General features: G+C 37.7%; 1 pseudogene; it reads right to left on the bottom strand.

Moving 5' to 3' along the window:
• Positions 1–212: 212 nt before the first annotated feature.
• Positions 213–12505, bottom strand: LOC100714716 (lupus La protein homolog; annotated as a pseudogene).
• Between the last annotated feature and the right edge of the window lie 1041 nt (positions 12506–13546).

The raw sequence follows: 13546 nt of genomic DNA on the forward strand, positions 1-13546 counted from the left end.
GTTTTCTGCACAAGAGGACAGCAGGTGTGGCAGCTCTGAGAAGGGATTCATCACATCCCGCTTGACTGGCCGCAGCAATATAAGGAAGATCCTAGCAGTTGGGGCCTTGTGAGGAGCCAACCACCTAAGGAAAGTGGCTCTGGGAAGGGGCTCCTGTGGCGGGCAGAGCACTGTACATATGGGTTGAGAGCAACCGAGCACATCAGAGAGAGTCAGCAGAGCTCGTCACTGACAGACAGCTGCCTGAGGAAATCAGAACCGTTCAAGTTCCTGGAAGCTAAATAGCCACAGATAGCACAGGAAAGGCCGTCTTCCAGCAGCTGAGCCTCGGGCCAGAATGGTCTGGAGCCTATGCTAAGCTTTTGGCAAAAACAGAGAAGGTGTTAGCATCAGGTAGGCGGAGCACATGCAAGGAGCATAAGAAACCTATTGGCAGAACTAGGTGAAAAATGGGACGTAGGGCTCTGAAATGGATCCTGTTATAAAAGTGGGACATGAGGGTAGAGTCAGAGGAGCAGGAGAGCTGGCAGTGCAAGATCTAGAGTTTCACAATAGAGCTTGTTAATAATCCCTTCTATTTAAATTATGGTCTGATCATGGGTCTTTGAACCTGTAGGAACTTCTTTCTCAGTGTGCAAAAAAATTCAGTTCTCTGAACTTGTCTATTACACATGACATGTTTAGAGGCAGTGGCCAAAACTTCCCATTAAGACTAGCTTTGCAACTGCAATGAAAAGGTCCACTGGCTCGGGGTAACTAGAGAGCCGAAGATGGATCTGGGAGTTACCTGTCTGCTGGGTCAAGGACTCATGTGCTGTCCTCCTTTGGTCTCTTTCTTCATCCTTTCCATCTTTTTCTGCCTGGTGCTGGGCTGGAAAATACTTTAACAATTAGTTTTCTGGAAAAAACAGGCATATAATAGCTCCCTGTAAATTCTGCAGATGTAAGGGAATGTACAGCACAATTTACCAGTTTTTATGTGGAAATTGTTTCCTTTCTCAGCTGTTATTTCAGCCTACTTTATGAGCAGTTGAAAAATTTTAATATTTTGATTTTCCTATTTGTCATATTATCTATTCTACCAGCTTTATTTTGTTTATATAATTCTCTATTCTTTTTATGCCTTTATCCTAGTCATTGTTAAACTTTTTTGGTAATAAGATAGATTCCTATGAGATGCTGCTAGAAGCTTCTTTCACATGGCTATTAACCCATTAAGTATTGTTTTTCATGGTGGTTATTCAAACCATTATAGATGGAATCCATGTACTGTTGTTGTGCATAAATGTGTCTTTGCGAAAAGAAGGGGCCAGTGTCTTCATTTTACTTCATTCCTTGAACAATAGTCTAGAAGACTGATTAAACAATATAATTAGAATTTTTTCTTTTGAGAAATAAATGGGATTAGCAATTTATGATGTTGACTATGGCTCTGAAGTAGGTCAGAGTAAGATCTGAAATCTCTCTCTTTAACAGATAAAAATGTGTATGTTGCAAAACTAGAAGAGATCATATCATAATTGCTACATTTCCATAAGACATTCCCTTGCTAGAATATATGCTGACTTGTAATGTAATAAAGCAGAGACACCTATCTATCGAAACTGCCTAAGTGAGTTGATTGATAAGAGGTGGTGACACCTCCCTAGGACTCTTTATAAAAGCGATCCAATGCCTTCCTTCCTTGTGATAGTCACTTGAACAAGCCCATGGAGTTGTGTGCTTGTGTGTGGAGAAGGGATTTGGAGTCCAGAAGACCACGTTCTCTTATTCCCAACTCCTTCCCCCACCACACACAAAGGGATCTCTTGTAGCATATATGACCTTTACTACATGGGGTCTAGGGTTGTCTGTTGTGTTGAAAAGCTCTGAAACTAAGTGGGCCCCAAAATTTAATGAATTTTCCTCTGGTTGGTGTGTGATGACCCTCTGTTGAGTGAAAAGGTGCCTTGTGTCTGGCCTGCTGTTGATGGAGGGCTACCAGGTAACAATGTGGAGAATCAGGGACTCCATGGCTAATGTATCAAACCTAGGGTCTTATCCCATGTGACTGTAGCTGTCTTGCTTGTGTTTTGAGACTGTGTCATTTTTCTATGTGCCCTTCACTTTATGTCCCAGTTTGCATCTTTTTTGCATAGATTTTCATACTGAAAATTTCTAGGAGTACCAAGGCTTCTACACTGGTGTGGGTTGCATGCCTATTTTCTTTCTATATGACATCATTTTTTGTCAGCATTTTGCTTTGGGAAACTTCCAATCTCTCTCTATCCATTTTCCTTCTCAATCCCAAACAGTGGGTCATGCTGATGCTTATATCAACATCCTACAGGCTACTGCCTTAGTGACAGACCAAAAAAATATCTGGCCACTCACCACTGCTACCTCTGTCCGGGGGCCACTTTTCCACATGACTAATGTCACTCCTGGATCCCTGGCCATTCTTTTTGTTGGCAGGAGCACAGCCAGAGTAGCCATTCTCTTGTTGTTTCCCTAACTTAACCAATTTCTTCCAGAGGAGAAATTGTCAATAAGCTCATGCACAGTTATGGGAAGTTCTTCTGCAGACAGAAAGGCCCTTCTTTGCAGAAGGATGACTTCCCAGTCCTCCCTTGCTAAATACAACCTGGCCACTATGTCTACCTGTATCCCACACAGAGATAGATCCACTAGACAAAAAGTCAGCAAAGAAATAATAGAACTGAATCATAGCTGTGAGCAGATGGGCTTAGTAGATGTTTACAGACTGTTCCACCCAACCACATCAGAATACACATTCTTCTCAGCTGATCATGGGACATTCTCCAAAATAGACCATAAATCATCCCAAAAACATTCTTAAGTAAATGCAAAGATATTGAAATTATCCCAATTCATAATATCTGACCATAGCACACTGAAATTAGAAATTAATGGCAAAAGAAATTAGAAAACCTGCATAAATACATGGAACTTAAATAACAACCTTCTGAACAACCAGTGGGCTACAGACAAAATTAAAAAAATAAAGCAATACCTACAATTCAATGAAAATACAGAAAAAACATACCGTAATCTGTGGGATGCAATGAAACTGGTCCTAAGAGGGAAATATATAGCAATAAATTGGCATATCAAGAAAACAGAATGAGCACAAATAAACAACCTAATGCTTCATCTCAAGCTTCTAGAAAAAGAAGAGCAAGTCAAACCCAAAGCTGATAGAAGACAGAAAATTGTAAAGATTAGAGCAGAAATCAATGCAATTGAAACTAAAAAAATACAAAGAATTAATGAATTAAAAAGCTGGTTTTTTGAGAGAATAAACAAAATTGACAAACCTCTAACTAACCTTATAAAGAAAAAGAAAGAAAAAAACCAAATTCATGCAATGACTGAAAAGAAGGAAATTACTACAGATTCCATGGAAATTCGAAAGGTCACGAATACCTACTTTGAAAATCTCTACTCACATAGAGTGGAAAACACAGAGGAAATGGACAATTTCTAAAAATGTATGGACTACCAAAGTTCAACCAAGAAGATATAGCAATTTTGAATAACCCAATATCAGCTATTGAAATTGAAAATGTAATTAAAACCTTACCAACAAAGAAAAGCCCAGGTCTGATGAATTCACAACTGAATTCTACAAGAAATTTAGAGATTTGATGCCAATACTCCTTAAACTCTTCAATGAAATTGAAAAGGAAGCAATCCTCTCTAAATATTCCTGGGGCAAGTATTACTCTGACACCCAAAACAAAGAGAGAGCCAACCAAACAGGAAAACTATAGGCCAATCTCACTAATGAACATTGATGCAAAATTCTCAATAAAATACTGGCAAATAGAATGCAGCAAATCATCAAGAAGATATACATCACGATCAAGTGGGATTCATTCCAGGAATGCAGAGATGGTTTAACATATGAAAATCAATAAATGAAATACTCCACATCAACAGAGCCAAAAGCAAAAACCACATGGTCATCTCAATAGATGCAGAAAAAGCTTTTGATAAAGTCCAACACATTTTCATTATAAAAAAAACTTCAGAAACTCAGAATATACAGTGTCTACCTCAATCTCATAAAGGCTATCTATGACAAACCAACAGCCAACATTTTGCTAAATGGAAAAAAACTAAAAGCTTTCACTCTAAAATCAGGAACAAGACAAGGAAGTCCACTATCACCACTCCTATTCAATATAGTTCTGGAAATACTAGTCAGGGCAATCAGAGAAGAGAGAGAAATAAAAGGAATAAAGATAGGAAAGGAAGAAGTTAAATTAACACTATTCGCAGATGACATGATACTCTATATAGAGGATTTTAAAAACTCCATTAAAAGACTACTAGAGATAATAAACAAATTGAGCAGTGTAGCTGAACACAAAGTCAACACTCAGAAATCAATAGGATTCCTGTACCAAACAAAAAACTCACTGAGAGAGAAATTGTAGAAATATTTCCTTTCACAATAGCATCTAAAAAAACTAAATACTCAGGAATCAACCTAACTAAGAATGTAAAAGAAAATTAGGTTGAAAATTATGCTTCACTGAAAAAAAGAGATTGAAGAGAATATTAGAAAATGGAAGAATATTCCTTGCTCTTGACTAGGAAGAACCAACACTGTGAAAATGGCCATACTCCCAAAACTGTTATACAAATTTAATGCAATCCCAATCAAAATATCATTAATGTACCTCACAGATCTAGAGAAAATACTCCTAAAAATCATTTGGAAACAGAAGAAACCTAAAATAGCAAAGGCAATTCTAAGCAACAAAGGCAAGGCAGGAGGCATCACCTACAAAGCTACTGTAAGAAAATGAACATGGTACTGGAATAAAAATAGACCTGAAGATCAATGGGATAGATTAGAAGATTCAACCACAACTACAAATACACTCAGCCACCTTATCTTTGTTAAAGGGGCCAAACATGTTCACTGGAAGAAGGATAGCCTCTTTAATACATGGTGTTGGAAAAATTGTCTCTCTACATGCCAAAGACTGAAACTAGACCCATGCCTATCACCAGTCTAAGTGGATCAAAGATCTAAATACTAAAACAAAAACACTAAATCTACTGTAAGACAATGTAGATAGAAGTCTTGGAGACATAGAGGTAGCAGAGAATTCATGAACAAAACACAAGCTGCACAGGAAACACTTCAAAGAATCAACAACTGGGATCTTGTATTATTGAAAAGTTTCTGCACTTCAAAAGAAATCACCAACAGAGTGAAAAGAAACCCACAGAATGGGAAGCAAGCAACCCCTCAGACAAAGGACTTATATCCAGAACATATAAAGAATTGAAAAACATCAAGCCCCCCAAATTCAAAGACCCTCTCCAAAAATGGGCATCTGAGATGAACACACAGTTCTCAGATGAGGATATATAAATGGCAAATAAATACATGAAGAAATTTTTACCATCACTGGTCATTCAAGAAATGCAAATTAAAACAGCATTGAGATTTCATCTCACTCCGGAAAGAATGGTTGCCATCAAGAAATCACTGATAACAAATGTTGGCCAGGCTGCGGGGTAAAAGAAACACTGCTTCACTGTTGATAGGAGTGTAGACTGGTGCAGCCACTATGGAAATCACTATGGAGATTTCTCAGAAGACTAGAACTGAAATTTCCATTCAAACCAGCTATTCCCCTCCTGGGTATTTTCCCACAAAAACTGAAAAGGTCAGATCACAGTGATATATGTGCACTCATGTTCATAACAGCACAATTTGCAATAGCTAAATTTTGGAAACACCCAAAATGCCCATCATCCATAGAATGAAAGAAAAAGATGTGGTATTTTTATACAATGGAATATCACTCAGCTATAAAAAGGATGATCTTGAGGCCTTCATAGGTAAATGAAGGCAACTTGAGACTATACCCATAAGTGAAATAAATAAGAATCATATTTATAAATATCACATTGTGTCTCTAGTGTAAAAAATAGTAATTATAGGAGTAATAAAACCCAAAATGTGTAATTGCTATTATAAAAAAAAGAGGAAAAAAAAGTGCTCTAAAGGATCTAACTGCATGTATGTTTAAGTGTAAGATAGATAACCACGTTACTAAGTTTTGTTGAACTGTTGAACAGAGCTGTTTGCAGTCTCACTATTTGAATGTCCACTTTGTACGCTTTAATTTTGTAACTTGAACAACTATTCCTAAAATGACAATATGTAATTTATTAACTAGTGGTTTCTTACTGTTTATTTTTTTGAAATTCTATACTATTTCTACCCTTTTTTTCTGTTTTGCTTTTCTTTCTCTTTAAGTAAAATTTTAAAAAAAGAATAGAGTTGCTAGGCTGATGATGCTCAGTGGTAGAGTAGTTGCCGGGCATATACCCCATGTATTCACAGAGAATCTCTTCCAGAGCCTCTGCAGATACTGAAATCTGTGGCTGTTCAAGTCCCTTTTGTGAAGCAGCATTCTCATACACTCCTATGTATCTTCACTTGTAACATCGAATACATTGTAAATGCTCTATAGTTGTTACAATGTATTGCTCAAGGAGTGTGTTAAAAAAGCCTGTATGTGTTCAGTACAGACACAATTTTAAAACTATGTTTATTAAATAGTCTATCTGTGTTTGGTTTTATTCACAGATATGGAACCTGTCCAATACAATGGACTGATTCTTCTGTTTGCAGAGGGAACATTTTGCTTTTTGCTTGTTCCTTATTAGCAAACAGTGGGAGCAACTGTCATTAAAATCATATATTTTTATAGACCAATTTTTCTAGGGAAGAATTTCATCTTAAAGGAAATTATTGGAAATACAAAAAAGGCAATGTCATGTGGATTCAGAGTGAATTTAAAGGTCTTAAATAAAGAAACATCACCATAGTACACATGTCGAATTTCCCCTATTAATGATAAGGAAATTTATTTCTAGTTTTTTAACAATTCCTCATCTCCCTTTCTGAAGTCTATTAGCATTGGCAGAGTCAGTCTTTGGCTTGTTTGGCTTCTTTCATGACACATTTTACTTTAGAAGGTTCATTGCTACCCACCAATTTCAGCATCCCTTCTGCACAAATGACACCCAAATCTTTATCTCTAGTCCAGATACATACGCATCATTTCCATTCCTACCATGATGGTATTTATTGGCCAATTCACTCAGCATCACACTGTTACCCCAAAACCCTCCCAAACTCACAACCTCTTCACAACACATCAGGCAGAGGGGGTGCAATTTGAAGACTCCTGAGTGACAAAGTGCTAAATATGCATGAAGAACAGAAAGAAGAAACTAAACTGTGAAACTAAACTAGGGGCACAGAGGCAATAAGGAGGCAGGGCACATCCTTCACAAGGCCGTGGACCAGCACTGTCCCTGCAGGATTCAAATAGGAGATCAGCAACTGTGAGCTGCCTACACTGTCTCTACTCAAGAAAGAGATTCACGTTATCTTAATTACCCCAGGACCCACTTTAAAAACTTTTTTCTTACTTCCTTTGAAGTCTCAAAGTGGGAAAATATGAGAACTGAGACTTGGATAATCCCAAATGTCCATAAATCCAAGTAAGGCATACTTCTTTGATTCTCTTGAGTGTTAGAGACCAACTTTTGAATTTAGATCTAGGTGCTTTCTCTGGGCTCTTTATCTAGTTACTTCACGTCTCCTCTCTACCTTTGGAATTCATTATCACAGTGTAGTGAGAAGATCACATTAGTTGTGAAAACTAGTTATAAATTAATGTTTTTATCTTAGTACCATCAGGTAAAGGATTTTCTGGCTCTGTCTGGCCTCACATTAAAGTGTTCCTAGCCAACTGAAGGAGTGTCACTAAAGTGAAGGGACATTTTTAAGAGAAAATATGTAATTTGCAGCAGTTTGGAGAACACAGGGATGAGAAATGGCATGGTACAAAATATTGATGCTGGACTCCCAGAAAGATGGAGCAGGAAGCTCTAGAAAAATCTGCCAAACCCCAAGAGCTCACATAGGAGTTGCCATGAAGCTGATCAGCACGTGCCTATTGAGAATGAATTTTAAATATTCCAAACAACTTCATAGATGGAGGGAATTGAGAAACATTAAGTAGGATGAATGGGAAACCCTTCTTTTTTTGAAGTGCTGAACATCAAATCCATGACCTTCTTCATGGTAGCCAAGTGCTCTACCACTGAGCTACTCTGCAAAACCTAAAAACTTCTTTTAATTGTGAATGCAAGTAATCCTGTACATGATGCTGACCCCAGAATAATGTTACGGTTTATATCTAGATGTCCCACTTACGAGCCTCATGTGCTCGTAGGTGGGGATTTGGGGAGGTGATTTGGCACTCATCAGTGGATTAGCCTGCTGCTGAGTTTATATCTAAATGTGATATTGGAGAGTGAAACCTGGTTCAAAGAGATGTGACAAGCTCCTCTCTTATCACTTGGTCTCTCTGCTTCTCACTGCCAAATCATGAGCTCTTTTTCCTCTGCCTTGGAACCAACTGATTATGGACTGAAACCTCTCTACAGCCTGTGAAGCAAAATAAACCTTTCTTCCTTAGAGTTGCAGGCATTGTCTATTGTGTCTCAGTGACAAGAAGGTAATCCAATAACAATGTTTTTATAGATTAGGAACGTTTTTATAGATTATATGCTGTAGCAGTCTTTCAACATATTGTAAATGATGTTCTCAACTGCTATATTATCCCCCACCTTGATAATCTTTGGAGATTTTGGGATTATGAGCATCTCATCATAGACACATAAAGAATATTATCTGTGGAAAAAAAATGCTTTGGGCAGAGCATGGTTGGATAAGGGGAAAAGGCCTCGAGGAGATGGTTCCTTAAGGTTCATGTGGCAGCACATGGCTGACTCTTGATTAGAATGTCGATTCCATGAGGCAGGGACCATATCTTCATTGTTCACATTAGTATCTCCAGAGTTTGTCAAGTGTCTGACACATAGTAGGTCATTAATGATAGTTGTTGAAAGAACAAACGAGTGAATAAATTATGAAAATGAAGGTATCAGCAATTTTTTATGTTTGCCCCTTACTGGAGAATGTTTCTTTTCCCCAAACTTGTGGCTCCAATCATGACTACTCTGTAAAGGCCCCTTATTTCAAAGGAAGTTAAATGGTGGGTTATGAGAACAGCCCTTAATCAGAAAGCTTCCTAGGGCCTCTGGGAAGAAAAAAAGAGGCTGAAAGCTGTGGTGAGAGCAACCACCTGAAATGCCAGTGCTCTTTGATCAAAAGAGCTCTGTTTCATGGGGTTCTCACTATGGGAGTTGGTCCAACTTTTATTTGAACATGTATTCGTCACTGAATTTAAAATGTAAAACATTGTGTGATGGAGCTTAAATCCAGTGATGTAACTGGGCTATAAGTAAATTAACACTTAATACAAACTTTTGTAGGAAAATTATGAATAAGTATCTCTATATGAAAAATATGCAACATTCTATAAAATTTTCTTACCTTTTTTTCTTTTCATGAAATACCTGCTTGCCCTGTGCTATGCTCTTACTATTTTCTAGACTTTTCTTTACCACATCTCCCGATATTTTTTCCATCAAAAGTTAAGCTGTCTTGAATTCCGTTAGAATGTGCTCTCTTGGAAATCATTACTGGTTAATAGGTTAAAGTAGCACCATGAGAAGGGCTATGAATTGTAAGATAGCATCTTTTCCAGAAAGCCATTAAGGAATAGTTCTTCTGAACTTAGGTGACAGAAAAGTAACTTTATATCTATACGGCTGACCTAACTTTTCTAGCATTGGCATAAAAACATTCTAATTAGAAAACTTTTGCACAATTACATTCTTTCCTGTGGATTAAATCACTTCTTGCATTTTTCCTAAGATAAGCAAACTCATCTACTAACATTATGATTACTTCTCTCAAGATTATATAGTTCAGAAACTATCTTCATAAAGTGTCCTGGGAAACTAGAATGTTGGCAAGCTATTACTGGGAACATGAAAATAGTGGGTGGTGAGAGGAGGTGGAAAGAATTTTGCAACAGAATTTCAATGGAATCAAAAGAATACCCAGGATGCTGCTGAGGCTCTGTGAAGGCTGGAAAATAATCTACCAGAGAGAAATGATCACAAACACATAAGCAAAAGCAAATGCAAAATCCTGCCAAGCAAAAGAGGCTGGCTGAGTAGGGAAAACAGCAACATAAAGACGGAGATGAGCACTGGTAGCGCTGAATGGTAATTAGTTTTGCACTGGATATTGTGCAAAGACTTAATTAATATTCCCACGCTACAAAAGACCACCTGCAAGGAATGGCGCACTCAACCCTCCTAATGAGCATGAATTCATGGTGGGCTGGTAGGAGGATAAGAGAAATTGCTCCTGTCATCTACTTTTAAAGCAGGTGGACAAACAAGTGTGATATTGTCATTTTTTCCCCTCCAGCTGAGTGGTTTCCCAGTGCTGTTAATCACATTCATCCCTGGAGATAGCATCTCTGACATACAGGTTACATCAGTGAACATTTCCCAGCATGCATTCTATAGATCAGATGTAGACTCATTGTGTGATAGAACAGTAACAAAAACTGGGGGTTAAAATGGAGGAAACATATTTTTCCTGACAGCTTTCAGAAGTAGTTTAACCAAAACTCATTGATCACCAGTTTCTGGTTTTGAACTGAGGACCAAATTAAACTGGGAAGATTTTTTTGTCTAACACTTGCACAAGTTTAAAGGCATCAAAAGCCATATTGTCTTTTAAAAAAATTTTATATAGCGTATATTTTGTTTTTTAATCCTAATACATTTTATCGTGTTATAGGGGCAATTTAGTGGAAGAATCTTTCTTTTGATAGCTGAATAATCTGAATACAAATAGAACTACACATTTTGTTTTGTTTTTTTTTTTGTTTTTTCTTTTTTATCGGTACCGGGGATCAAACTCACGACCGCCTGCTTGCAAGGCAGGTGCTTATGCCGCTGAGCTAAATCCCCAGCCCCGAACTACACATTTTTTAAAAATGTGTTTTGATAGCAACAGCAAAAAAGAATCATCCCTCCTTACAGGAGGACATTGAGGTGAACCTAATTTGGTTTTCTTTTTAAAAGCCTCCAAAGACAAAGAACAGCTTAAAAACTAAGATGAATGCAAAAAATTTTAAAAACAAAAACATGTTTACTAAGCTGCTGGTCTCGGCACCACTCTGTTTTCTCGTTTTGATGCAGGTTCTTCTTTGTTTCCTCTCTTGCTCCTTGCGCTGGTCCAGCAGCACGTTTTCATCAGGTTCTTCATCACTATCAAATTTTGTTTTCTCGCCCTGAAACTGTACTTTCCCTTAGGAGACCTAGCTAGGCTGGGCAGCTGTATTTCCTTTTCCTTTAAATCTGCATCGTTTGATTTCCATTTGTTTAGGGATTCTTGTTGATCATCAATGACTGTTTTTCAAAGCTTCTTTTTTCATCTCTCCTTTCAATACTTCCCACATGGCTTGTTTGTCCCTTAATTGTAGGCTGCCATTATTTGCATGTTTGGCTCTTTCCAGTGCTTCCTTGGCTTACTTTAAATACAATTATACCCTCTTTTGCTCCTCTAACAAAGTCTATCTATGTTATTTCACCATGATTTGAGAAATCTTTTTTGGGGGGGAGAGGGTACCAGGGATCGAACTCATGACCTTGCGCTTGCCAGACAAGCCTTATGCCGCCGAGCTAAATCCCTGGTGAGATCGAGAAATCTTTTTTGCAGGTCTGATCACTTAAGTCACCCAAAATTTTAAACAAGCATCCAATCTTTTCTTCTAGAGATTTCATTTCAGCATCGTCAGCTAATTCCTGTATTTCTTGTTGCTCTTGATTACAAGTTCTTTATTTAGCTTCTACTTTATTTTGCTTTCTTTGTATCTTCTTTCATTTTTCTTTGAAAATAATCGTCCTTTAAAAAGCTTGTGTCTTCATACTTCTGGCCCTGACTTTCTACAAACTTCTTAACAGATTCAACTGTCAAATACAGCAAATACCCCCGTGGTTCCTGGCTGCAGGCAGAAGTGGCCTTGGTGGAAGGGCGTGGCAGAAAAAAGCTTCTCAGCAGCCCAGAAGCAGCTAGAGATGAAAGGAGGAGCCAGGATGTTAAATGCTTTGTGCAATGTTCTTCTCATCCGGGTATTTAGTACTTAACCTTCATCTTCTAGCTATTTTTTAAATGTCATTGAGGGTTGCATCCACTGGGAAGCTTTTGATATAAACAGATCTGTTTTTTACATCAGTTTTATAACTCATCAGTCACTCGGAAGATTTATTTGGGAGATCTTTGGATTTTAGTTTTATCTTCCCTGATTCCCATGAGTTCTGTTTTAGATTTGCTTGATGATTCCACATGAAAGCCTGTTGTTAGGTGGTTGAGCCTGTTGAATTTTATCATCTCCAAGGGTTCAGGCTTCATTTAATTTGATCTGTTCCTTTAAAAATTATCCTGTGGTAAATTGAAGTTTCCAAAACAATACTCAATTTGATGACAGACTTCAGCTTCCAGAGCAGCTGTTTTTCCATTATCAGCATTTCAGCCCTGTGGCTAATCTTTAAGGCCGTGGTCCGGCTCCCGTGCACCACATGTTCACTAGCAGAGACAGAGACTTTGCCACTTCTCACTGCTGCCCACCTACTGCACTCTCATATCGTCTTTAATGCAGATAAGAATTGATGAGTTATCATTGTTGCCCTTGTTGTTTTATTTTTGTTGTGCTTTGTTGGAAGATATTCAGTGAAACTTAGCAAAATCTCTTTCTTTGAAAAGTTTAGAGATGGGTTTAACATCAACTATCAGTTTGTTGAACAATACTTTTAGAATACTTTGTCAAATTAAAAAATGTAAATGTGGCAGAAAAAACTCATAATTATTTAACTATGATGGCTAAGAAAAGGACTAAAAATTCACTTATTCTCAAAAGGATCTTTAATTTGAAAAAAGATCTTGTTTTTTAAAAGGCTAACAAAAGTAAAAATTAATGTAATAATGTAACCTACTTGTCTTAAATGTTGCATTCTACATAGGGTTTGTGGGAATTTTATAAGGACACCATAAACAAACTAGTAAACTACTAAAGACAAGGGCTTCTAGCAGAAAAAAAAATAAATATGTAGTAATATTAAGTTGGTTTAGGAAGTGTAGTGGACAGAGTAATGACCATTCTTAAAATGATCATTTTCTAATCTCTGGAATCTGTGAATATGTTATCCTTTCTGGTAAAAGAGACTTTGCAGATGTAGTTAGATTACGGCTCAGGAGATGGGGAAGATTATCCTGGACTGTCCAGGTGAGCCCAGGGTAATCACAGGGCTCCCACCAGGTAACCACAGAAGACAAGATAATCAAGTTCCAAGAGACCTACAGAAGCAGTCATGGGAGCAATGCACTTTGCAGAGGAAGGAAAGCGTCACTATCTGTTACGGTTTGTATCTAGATGATCCTCCCCCCAAAGCTTCATGTGCTCATAGATGAGGCTTTTGGAAAGTGATTGGATATGGTTGCATCATAGCAGATCTGTTGTTAGGAGATGGGCTCTAGCCCAGAGAAGCAACAGAGTGACAGCACACTGACACT

Source organism: Cavia porcellus, unplaced genomic scaffold (genome assembly GCF_034190915.1).
Source record: "Cavia porcellus strain 051 isolate PalLab524CR breed Dunkin Hartley unplaced genomic scaffold, mCavPor4.1 scaffold_12, whole genome shotgun sequence".
NCBI lineage: Eukaryota > Metazoa > Chordata > Mammalia > Rodentia > Caviidae > Cavia > Cavia porcellus.